The sequence below is a fragment of the Hakea prostrata genome, chromosome 9, assembly GCF_041222555.1.
Source record: "Hakea prostrata isolate BN-2017 chromosome 9, UWA_Hpros_2, whole genome shotgun sequence".
Classification (NCBI taxonomy): domain Eukaryota; kingdom Viridiplantae; phylum Streptophyta; class Magnoliopsida; order Proteales; family Proteaceae; genus Hakea; species Hakea prostrata.
The window spans coordinates 14,541,570-14,553,589 of record NC_142608.1 but is presented as its reverse complement, the minus strand read 5'-3'; the positions used below and the strand labels follow the sequence as shown (position 1 = coordinate 14,553,589).

Sequence of the window (12,020 nt, the reverse complement as noted above, 5' to 3'; positions counted from 1 at the left end):
CGGCCGGTTTCGTGTGGGTCCCCCAAGAAACGAAATCTTGGTGAACCTGGGCGAAATCACCTAAATGGTCGCCAAACGATTTCCATGGTGTCGACAGGGGAATTTTGATGATAAGTTATTCCTTGGTCCTAACCAAACTAATACTGTTGGCCGCTGTTAAGTGTATTCAAATTTTATTATTATTATTTTGGAGAGTGGAGAGCCGAGGTTCATCTCGGGACCGCACCTTGATTACATCCTCGGGGTGGGACGAGGGGTGGTGAGTCGCAAGGATCATAATACCCCTCAAGTGATTTAATACATTGTGTTATCATTTTTTTTCTTTATATATATACTAGTAAGGACGCACATGCATATGCACGTGTGGTGTGTTCACATAGAATTAGCATCCGTTTGTAAACGTAGAGTATGCTTTATTTGGTTTTTTGTATTTTTGGTAACTTGGTATTCTTCTTTTCTTTGATATGGAATTTTGGTATTTGAAGATTAACTTAGTAAGGTTCATGTTTAAAGTAATACCATTCATTTGCTTTGTTTGTTTGAAGTGGAATTTATCTTGAGAATAAGTGATTTGCAGTCAAAACAAATTAAACATGGAAAAAATTGGAAGAATCATGATTTGCAGTAAATGTGCTTAATTTTACAATTGTAACAATGAGAACTGTTGTTTGAATGAAATTAGTTTTTCTATAATTTTAAAAATTTATGTCCAATAATTCTTGTTTTTATTTCTTCATTCATAGCTTTCACGTTATGCATTCTCCATTTTATGCAATGAAGTTTTATTAAGTCAATATGTATGTAAATGATGAGAAATGTTTGTTTATTTTGAGGTAGTCAAATTGATGTAGTTCAATTAGTTACCTTTTTTGGAGTATTTTGTTACTTCTTTTCAGTCAAATGATGTTGATTGGTTTGTAATCTTGTGATAAATTTTTTGATGAATGTCATGAGTAATATTTAGCTATGTTTTAGTATTGTATGTAAATTCAAGTGTTTGTATTACCTTTGAATGAGAACTTCTTTGTAAACCACGTTCTTTGTGTACTCTTCTATTTTTGTTGTTTTTTTCGTCTTTTTGATCTATACTTTTGTGGTTGATATTGAGATTCCTCTTGATAATGCAACGTATAGTTGTCCATGTGAGAATATCGATTTTGGTAGATAGATACCAACTTTTGGTATTGTTTGCCCTTGTGACTTGTTAATCGTCATTACAAAGCTTAGTCGAATTGGGAACTGCTTTCTTTTTAAACGAAAGGGATATCCTTTATTCTCTGTTGGGCATAATGGTATTCTTGGTATTGGAACCAAATTTTCCTAGAATTGACCAATTGCAATTTCAGCTATGATGACATTCTTTTGAAGTTGTCGACAAACCAATCTTGTTCCATTGCATTCTCCTTGTGCAAGATTTAAGTTTCTTATAAGCATCACAAGACTTTTTTTTTTTTTTTTTTTTTAATATCAATTGGTGAGGTGGTAATCCATTTGGTGCCAATAAATTGAGAAATTTCTCAAGGTATTGTGTGTTTGCATCATCTATTGCTAAATTATAGTTATAGTCCTGAGAACCGGTTACCTTGATATGATCTCTTATAAAAACAAAAACTACTAAGATTATTCTTTTTTGTTATTGTTAATAGGTTGGACCACATGACAGTAACATTGTGGGGGAACCACACAACATTTGAGGGAGAAAAACTCAAAAAACAATGTCTCACAAAACATTGATCGTATTAATGTCAATGAAAATATCATCATATCAAGGTAATAACATTACTTTTAATTGTTTAAGAGTAAATTTATAATGTTGTAAGTTTACTATTTGCTGCTTATATGTAAGTCTCGTTTTACTCGCCGTTCATCGAGCTGGATCATACTTTACATTTTTGTTATGATTCCAATCACATATGTTTGAATTTGATACAATGTTAAATTGTTAATTAATATTATATAATATTTAAATAATAGTATAATTTAAATTACGGCTTATTATTACGATTCCTTACCAATTATCAAGTTGTTCTTTTCGTACTCTGCCTCTATTGCATCAAGAAGCTGTGAAGTTGTGTTGGAATATATTCGGGTTGATTTGCTCCACAACTTCTTCTATTTTGGAGTCTCTGTTGAATATCAATTCCAATCCTTGTGGATGTTGGTAAAGTTGGTATTAACTTTCTTGATCAATGGTTTTGTGACGATGTATGTCTTTTTCTCTTGCAGCATGTCTTCATATTTGTTTATCGTTTCATTGAACATCACACCTTGAATTGTTGTCCCATGCGTCAACAATTAGTTGTATTAAATATTTTTATAGGGTTCATTTTTATTAAAGTCTTAAGTTTAAGGTTTTTTTTTTTTAATTTTTATAATTTGTTCTTTGCACTCACCTTTGAATCCATGAATGCCATTTTGAGTATTCTACCTGAACCTCTTGTGTTTTGGCATGGTATGATTTGCTTCTGTTGTAGCATCAGTTGTAGTTCCATATCTTCTTCATAAAGTGCTTGCTCGTTGATGCAAGCTTTTCTCATCATTTTGCCTACACATTACAATTATGTTTTAAGTTTTTATTTTTAATTATTTATTATTATTATCATGTATTATTTCATTACATAGTTAAATTATAATTTTTTTTAATATTATGAAATTTTATTCTTATATATAATTATTCATATAGAAACCTATAATTAGCAATTATATAAGAATGCTGAATTGTAATACAATATAAACTGTAACTAAAATAAATTCGAAGTAAATAAAAAATTAGATCTAATGATTATGAAATTCATGATAATATATGTGCATGTACTGAAGATCAAACAATCAATATTTAATATGGTAAAAAATAATAACCAACCAAATGAATACTTAATGAAGCCAACATATTAATAATATGTAATGTAAAGTAGAATAAGGAAATTTAATAATTATGACATTGTGTATGATACAAAATGATTAGTATAGAAAAAGAGATACTAGTTGGTATATTGCACTCGCAAGAGACAAAAGTTATGAAGTTAAACATGTGTTATTTTCCTAATGTATACATTGTTGACTTGAACATATAATTGTCAATGTATCAGTTAGATATCAATTGATAACTTGTACATGAAATTGACAAAGGTGGTTTTACGGACGCTTTTGAAATTTATTCCTTAATCCTATCCAATTAATTGTAATGTAGCTAGTGGAAGAGGATGAATGCATTTAACACATGAGGTTGTTGCATATCTAAGTCTTTAGTGCCTAGAAGGTATATGGGAGGGGTGGCAATCTAAGTTGGATAAAACCAACATAGCTATTTAGATGTTACTTTTAGGATTTTGAAAAAAAAAATCTGGTTGAACTAGTCCTGGAGCCCTAAAATTTATATGGAAATTTAGAAGATAAGTTGAAACATATACTCTTATAATATATGAAATCATTTCTAAAATATTTTAATGATATATATATTTTGATTGATTTTTGAAGGAAACGTAAAACTTGTTTCTAAATGTCACATGTTAAATGTAATTCTATTTTATTTTCAAAGTGGGGCCAATCATTATCCATTAACATATTTAAGAGAATTTGTGTCTGTATTTTTATGTTGTACTATCTCTATGTGTGCGTGTGTGTTGTTTCTCTCTCCATGTGTCTCTCTCTGTCTCTATACGTGGTGGTGGCATTTGTGTTGTATGCTTATATTGTAGAATCTTAATTAACCCAAGATCAAATATGTCAAATCATCGAGAAAATATTAAGTGTGGAAATTCACCTGAATCCATAAGATTTAGAAAAAATTTGATTTGGATCGTTGATCTTCCAAGCCTTGAATGCAAGCCCTCCTTTTGAGAAGATCTTTGATCTCTCTATTCTCTCTCTAATGACGGGAGTTAAAGAGAAAAGCAATGCATTTGGCTTGGGGACCATGACCCTTTATATACTACTCAATATTGAGCAGTTTCAATTACTAACCTAACCCATCATAAAGTTTAGTAATTATATTGATTTCATAAATAACTTTAACTTGCATTTTGGTCTCTATACATAGGAGGCCACACTTTACGATGCTTTATAACTAAACCAATCACTTTAATATGTTATGTTATAAGATAGCATAAATACACTTTAATTTAGTTAATATATTGCCCATAAATTAGATTTTACTCTAACAATCTCCCACTTGGACAATATATTTAACTTTATAAATGAATATTATACCTTATGAGCTCATGAATTTTTTTTTTTTGCTATCATAACATTATGCATCTTAACAACCTTTCCTTTAATTATATAGATATGGGACCAAGGCAATGTTTATCACTTATATGTCGTGATTAGACCCATCAATGATCACATATATCTATACAAGTATAGTGAAGATCAAGTGTGGATGTGTAACATGGAAATATCATGTTATGTGATTTAACATGCCTATTTCCAACTGGTCCACCTAAAGCCTTAGTGAGATCAAACCACACATAAATCAGAGTGAAAATAAACTGAATACTTTATTGCAGTAAACAACTTTTAAAATACCCAAAAACCGAAATCATACTAAAACATGTCTATAACGAAAGAAACCATCCAAAGTTACATACTCCCGCTAAAATTGAATATCCTCAAGTGAAATCACACCCATGCAAGCAATGTGCTCATGAAACACTTTGGGTGGCAATGCTTTAGTAAGCGGATCCGCAATCATGGAGTTTGTACCAATATGTTCTATAGACACATGTCCACTCTGAACTCTTTCTTTAACAACTAGGAACTTGATGTCTATAAATTTTGACTTTGTCGAGCTCCTATTGTTGTTAGAATATAATACTGCTGATTTATTGTCACAAAATATCTTTAGTGGTCTTTTAATGCCATCTATAATGTGCAGCCCAGTGACAAAATTCCGCAGCCATATCCCGTGATTGGATGCTTCATAACAAGCTATAAATTCCGCTGCCATGGTGGAAGAGACAATTGAGATTGTTTAGCACTCTTCCAGGAGATAGCGCCTCCAGCGAGCAGGTAAATATAGCCTAAAGTGGATTTCATACTATCTTGGCATCCGACAAAATCAGAGTCAGTATACCCAACGATTTCAATCTGATCCGACCTCCGATACGTGAGCATATAGTCCTTTGGTCTTTGTAAATATCTCATGACTTGCTTGGCTGCCTTCCAGTGATCCTTTCTAGGATTACATAAGTATCTGCCTAACATGCCAACAATATACGCAATATCTGGACGTGTACAAACCTGAGCATACATTAGACTCCCTATTGCTGATGCATAAGGAATCTTCTGCATTTCTATTTTCTCAAAATCATTCTTGGGACACTGTTTGAGACTAAGTTTGTCTCCCTTAGCAACAGGAATATTACCTGGTTTGCAGTCTTGCATGCCAAACCTTCTAAGAACATTTTCAATATATCTCTTTTGTGATAAACCAAGCACACCCTGAGGACGATCTCGGTGAATTTGTATATCTAACACAAAAGAGGCATCACCAAGATCTTTCATTTCAAAATTGTTTGAGAGAAATCTCTTGGTTTCATGCAACATACTTGTATCATTGGTGGCAAGCAATATGTCATCCACATACAAAACCAGGAAGATGTATTTACTCCCACTGAACTTATGGTATATGCATTCATTGACTATATTCATCTCAAACCCATGTGAGATGATCACCTGATGAAATTTAAAATACCATTGACGAGAAGCTTGCTTAAGTCCATAGATGGATTTCTTTAACTTGCAAACCATCTTCTTCGCATCTCCAGATACAAATTCTCTGGTTGCACCATATAGATTGTCTCATCAATGTACCCATTGAGAAATGTAGTCTTAACATCCATCTGATGAAGCTCAAGATCAAAGTGTGCCACAAGTGCCATTATTGTTCTCAAAGAGTCCTTCGTTGAAATCGGAGAGAAAGTCTCTTTATAATCGATGCCTTCTATCTGTGTAAAGCCTTTAGCAACAAGACGTGCTTTGTACCTCTCCACATTGCCTCTCGAATCCCTTTTGGTTTTAAATATCCATTTGCAACTAATGGGTTTCGCATCTATAGGCAATGGGACAATATCCCAAACATTATTGTCCTTCATTGACTTCATCTCATGATTCATGGCATTGATCCACTTTTGAGCTTTAGAACTTCCCATGGCTTGACGGAAGTTGATTGGATCATCTTCCGCCGCACCAATGTCATACTCATGTTCTTGGAGAAATATGATGTAATCATTTGGCACTGCACTTCTCCTCTCTCTAGTGGATCTCCTTGGTGGCACAGGTTCTTGAGGTGGTGGAGGTTGTTCTTCTGGAATGAGAGGCTCTTGGATATTGTCTTGATTTTGGTATGCTTCTTGAACAATGTCAGGAACAAGACCCTGATCAATGTCAATAGCAGTTGTAGGAATTTCAACGTATTCCTCTTCTTCTTCAAAGGCAAAATCCCCAACCTTATCTCCCCTCGCAACCTCAACATCCTCAAAGAACCGGGCATTTCCTGTTTCAAAAATTGTCTTAGTAGTGGGATCGTAAAATTTATAACCCCTAGACCTTTCAGAGTATCCAACAAAATAGCAACTTACTATTCTTGAATCCAGTTTACTTTCATTAGGCCTATAAGGCCTTGCCTCAGCTGGACATCCCCAAATGTGTAGATGCTTCAAGCTAGGCTTCTTACCTGTCCATTGCTCATAAGGGGTTTTGGCAGTTGCTTTAGTCGGAACCCTATTAAGGATATATGCTGCAGTCTTAAGTGCTTCTCCCCAGAGTGATTTAGGCAAGGTAGAATGACTAATCATACTCCTTACCATGACTTTAAGCGTTCTATTTTGCCTCTCAGCAACACCATTCATAGTGGGTGAACCCGGCATAGTGTACTGTGGGACAATACTTCATTCCTCTAGGAACTTAGCAAACAGTCCTGGACGTTGTTCACCTGAACCGTCATACCTGCCGTAGTATTCACCACCACGATCAGATCTGATATTTTTAATCCTTTTACTTTGTTGGTTTTCAACCTCAGCTTTGAAACTTTTGAATACATCCAAAGACTGTGCTTTTTCATGAATGAGATATAGATAGCCATATCTAGAAAAATCGTCTATGAACGTTATAAAATATTGTTGACACAAGTGGCTACAGGGAATGGCCCACAAATGTCCGTATGTATAAGTTCCAAGACATCTAAAGTTCTATTGGCTTCAAATCTCCTTTTATTGGTTTGTTTCCCCTTAATACAGTTAACACAAATGTGAAAATCAATAAAATCTAGGGGTGTAAGAATTTCATCTGACACAAGTCTCTCCATTCTTCGTTTGGAGATGTGACCTAATCTCTTGTGCCAAAGCGCAGCTGAATCCTCACTGGTTAATTTTCTTTTAGTACCTTGTGTAGTTAACTGCAGGGATTCATTAAATGAAGCAACTAATTCAATTAAATAAAGATTATCATAGCTTGATAGAGAACCGAAACCAACCAATTTTGAATCATGAAACAGACTAAATTTCCCATTCCCAAATGAACAAGAATAACCAAATTTGTCCAAAGTAGAAATAGAAATCAAATTTCATCTAAACGACGGTACAATAAACGTTTCATCATGATCCAAATAGTATCCAGTTTTTAACAATAATCTAAAATTTCCTATTGCCTCAACTTGAACCGTCTTGCCATCGCCTACATAGATGTATCTCTCACCATCACTTGGCTTTCGGCAACTCAGGCAACCTTGCATAGACACACTGATATGAGTTGTTGCAACGGAATCTATCCACCATGTGTGTCGTGGTACCGAAGTTAAATCAACCTCAGAACAAACCAAATTAAGAAGCATACCTTTCTTAGCACGCCATGCGTGATAGTTAGTGCAATGCTTCTTTTGATGACCTTCAGCTCCACAAAAGAAGCAACATTTACCGTCTGGGGTCTTTTGTTGTTTCTTATTAGGTGCTGTATTTGCAACCTTATTATCCTTCTTCCTTTTCTTCCCTTTGTCCTTGGAAATACTAGTCAAATGAGCACTTTCTGTCTTCTCTTGCATCAACCTTTCCTCTTCTTGCACACAATGAGAGATGAGCTCATTAAGAGACCAAGTCTCATTTTGACAGTTGTAGCTCACTTTAAATTGACTGAATTGTGTGGGAAGAGATATAAGAACTAAATGCACTAACAAATCTTTAGAGAGATCAAGCTTAAGTGCTCGTAATTTAGAAGCAAGATGAGACATTTCCATGATGTACTCCCTAATGTTTCCTTTGCTTTTATACCTCATTGAGATTAGGTTTGCCAAGAGTGTACTTGTTTCAACCTTTTCATTTTTGGCAAACCTTTGCTCAATATCTTTAAGGAACTCCTTGGCCATAGTTATTTTTTTTGAAATTGTGCCCCTAAATGCTTCGGGAATGGCCTTCTTCATGATCATTAGACACATGCGATTTGACCTCTCCCACCTTTCCTTGTTCCTTTTTTCATCAGAGGAACTTTCATTTGTAAGAGGTGCTGGAGGGTCTTCCCTTAATGCAAGGTCAACATCCATGACTCCGAGAACTATGTAGAGGTTCTCTTGCCATGATTTAAAGTTAGAACCATTCAACATAGGAATAGAATTAATGTTGGCTGATATATTAGAAGCAGATCCCATAGCTGAAATAGAGAATATAACAATTCAAATAATCATGCCCACAAATAATAATAACTTTAATCTATAAACTCAAATAAGAGTAACCCATCACAAGATATCGGACGTTCCATTAATATTTAGTCTTTGGACAGAAATATTAACTTACGATTGATATCTTGGCGTGATAATCAAACAAAGATAATAAAGAACACGTCGAATCAATAAATCTTCCTTTGGGCCGATTTATCAATCACTTGTAAAACTGAATAATTGTCACATGCTTATTACCACAAATGTGTATGCAATTCTGTTGAATATCGATCTTCCTTTAGGTGGATTAATATTCACATAAGTTACATGCACATAACTGTTTGTAATTTGGAATAAAATTAATTTCCACAAAAAGGTCACTTTGGTGACTATTGTTTCAACCGATTTATTTCAAAATACATATACTAATATTTGAATTATAAATTATACCAAAATTCAAATACTGAATCCATAATGAATTTTCAAATGAAAATAACATTAACTAACTAGGAAATGTACTTTCATAATTAATTAATCACTTAAATAACTTAATTAATTGACATGCATAAAGGGAACAAAATAATAACATATTAACCATAATAATGAGAAACAATCATTTGAATCCATAAATGTGTAGCCAATAAGGAAATTAGTAATCCACAAATAGATTTGTTTCTGAATAAACCCCCCCTTCTTTTTTTTTTTTTAAATAAAAAAAATATATATCCCTAATTCTCAAATCACATTTTTCATATGATTTAATCACAATGATTCAACATGAAATGGCTCTGATGCCACTTGTAGAATCTTAATTAACCCAGGATCAAACATTTCAAATCATCGAGAAAATATTAAGTGCGGAAATTCACCTGAATCCATAAGATTTAGAAAAAATTCGATTTGGATCGTTGATCTGAATCCCTGAGATTGAATGATGATCGTTGATCTTCCAAGCCTTGAATGCAAGCCCTCCTTTTGAGAAGATCTTTGATTTCTCAATTCTCTCTCTAATGACGGGAGTTAAAGAGAAAAGCAATGCATTTGGCTTGGGGACTATGACCCTTTATATACTACTCAATATTGAGCAGTTTCAATTACTAACTTAACCCATCATAAAGTTTAGTAATTATATTGATTTCATAAATAACCTTAACTTGCATTTTGGTCTCTACACATAGGAGGCCACACTTTACGATGCTTTATAACTAAACCGATCACTTTAATATGTTGTGTTATAAGATAGCATAAATACAATTTAATTTAGTTAATATATTGCCCATAAATTAGATTTTACTCTAACATGTATCTCTCTGTGTATAGTGCTAGAACCTGGAAGATAGTGCTGGAACCTGGAATATGCGTTGTTTCTATATCTCTGTGATGATGTTGTCTTTCTCTCTCTCTCTTTTTGTGCTTGCGTCCGTGATTTATGCTCTCTCTGTATTTCTCTCTCTCTCTCTCTTTGTGCTTGTGTTGGTTTTGTTGTCTGCTTTCTCTCTTTCTGAATTTGGTTGTGGTGTTGGTATATGTGGTGGTAGTGCGGTTCTTGAAGCTGTTTTCGCACTTCTGCTGCTGTTTCTTCTCTTCTATTTCTTTTTCTTCCTCTTCTGCGTTCGATGCTTCCGGCCAATGGTAAATAGAGAAAACAAAATGGTGGATCCGCTTGAAAATCCGTTGATGCCGTCCAGCTGAGTCGTAGAGCAAATGCTACCGTATGCGTCCCCTGTTCTGGCTCTCCCTCTGCCGCCAAGCAGCTGTTCCGACGTCTTTTAAGTCCAACTCCCACCTTACCTCCCGCCTATGCGTTGCAAAGGTGCCGCCAAAGTTTTCTCTAATCTCTCTTGTTTCCCCTAAGAATGTCTTAAGGTTAGGGTTTGGTTTTTTGACACCTCCTATTTTGGTTTCTCAAATTTATCTATTTCAGCATGATAAAATGAGGGTTATCCCTGCTGTGTCTACTCTTAATCATATTTTTGAAGAAAAATTTAAGATCAAACATCATGCAACTATCCTTTCAAATCTACCATCATGCAAATAATGATGTTTATTTTTTTTTTTGTTGGAAATGTAGCTTGTTACTAATATACACTGTCGAGTGGGTGCGAACCCAAGACGTCCCCTCCCGTTGAAGGACGGGTCTTTAACCACTTGACTAACCCATCATTGGCAACAAACATAAAGTGAGGTGTCAATGTTTTAAAGCCTACATTTTGGAGTGCCAACGTAATTTTAATAACAAATTTAAGTGGATCATATAGTCATATTTTAAGAAGATTTCCTATTACAGCTTTTTCCCTAGCTTTTTTTCAATTTCAACCAAATGCAAATAGAGCAAAATTCTCCAATAAAATGAAAACCATGTGGGCAAATGAAAAGCACCATTAAAAGTTTTATATTTAGTTTTCTATGTGCTCTAAAACATCAAGCACCAGTGGTCTAGTGGTAGAATAGTACCCTGCCACGGTACAGACCCGGGTTCGATTCCCGGCTGGTGCAATATGCATGCGGGGATAGCTCAGTTGGGAGAGCGTCAGACTGAAGATCTGAAGGTCGTGTGTTCGATCCACGCTCACCGCATTTGTGTTTTTTTTTTTTTAATCATTTCTTCTTCAGTTCTTCTTCCAAGCCAAGGATTTGGACTATCAAGCTCAACATGGAAACGAGCTGCTTTAGTCTTAATTTATGAGATTAAGCCTTAATCTCTTGTAATTATAAATTTATGAGACGATACTTGATGCCGATTTTTTGCAAGTTCAACATCTTTCCTACAATATTTCGGCGACATTGATTAGTCTCATTTTTTGGCTGAACTGGGTGAAATTCACCAAAATATTTTACCATTCGCGCATCGTTGCATGGGGTGTGATGGGTCCAAACATATCCTTGCTGCGGGGGTCCCTACAATGTGCTGAATTTTTAAAGTAGCCAATTCCCCCGGTCTGTTAACCCTCGTCAATCGCTACAATGGGATTCACAGAATTAGAATCTTCTTCTGTTTCATATGGAAGGCTTAGAATACCTCTTCTCTTTTTTTTTTTGGGTAGACGGAATACCTCTTCTTAGTAGATCCCAACAATGTTATGTGAACACTGTTAGTTGTTGTTCTTTGATCTTTGTTGATTTTTTTGGGAATCCACTCGTCGGCCGATCCTATCCGCTTCAAAATCCCTTGATGCCATCCAACTGAGTCCAAGAGCAGATGTTGCGATATGCCTCCCTTGTTTTGCCTCTCCCTCTGTTGCCGACGAACTGCTCCGGCGTCTTCTAAGTCCACCTCCCACAAGTACTTTGGCCTAAGCGTTGCAGAGGTGCCGCCAAAGTTTTCTCAAATCTCCCTCGTTTCCCCTAAAAATCTCTTACGCTTAGGGTTTGG

At 34.9% G+C, this 12,020-nt stretch overlaps 2 non-coding genes across 2 annotated transcripts; both read left to right on the top strand.

The window, feature by feature from the left end:
• The first annotated feature begins 11,072 nt into the window (after positions 1-11,072).
• TRNAG-GCC (transfer RNA glycine (anticodon GCC)) lies at positions 11,073-11,143 on the top strand. Its single transcript has one exon. It is a non-coding gene; the product is annotated as a tRNA-Gly (tRNA).
• An 8-nt stretch (positions 11,144-11,151) lies between these two features.
• TRNAF-GAA (transfer RNA phenylalanine (anticodon GAA)) lies at positions 11,152-11,224 on the top strand. The gene has a single exon. It is a non-coding gene; the product is annotated as a tRNA-Phe (tRNA).
• The last annotated feature ends 796 nt before the right edge of the window (positions 11,225-12,020 follow it).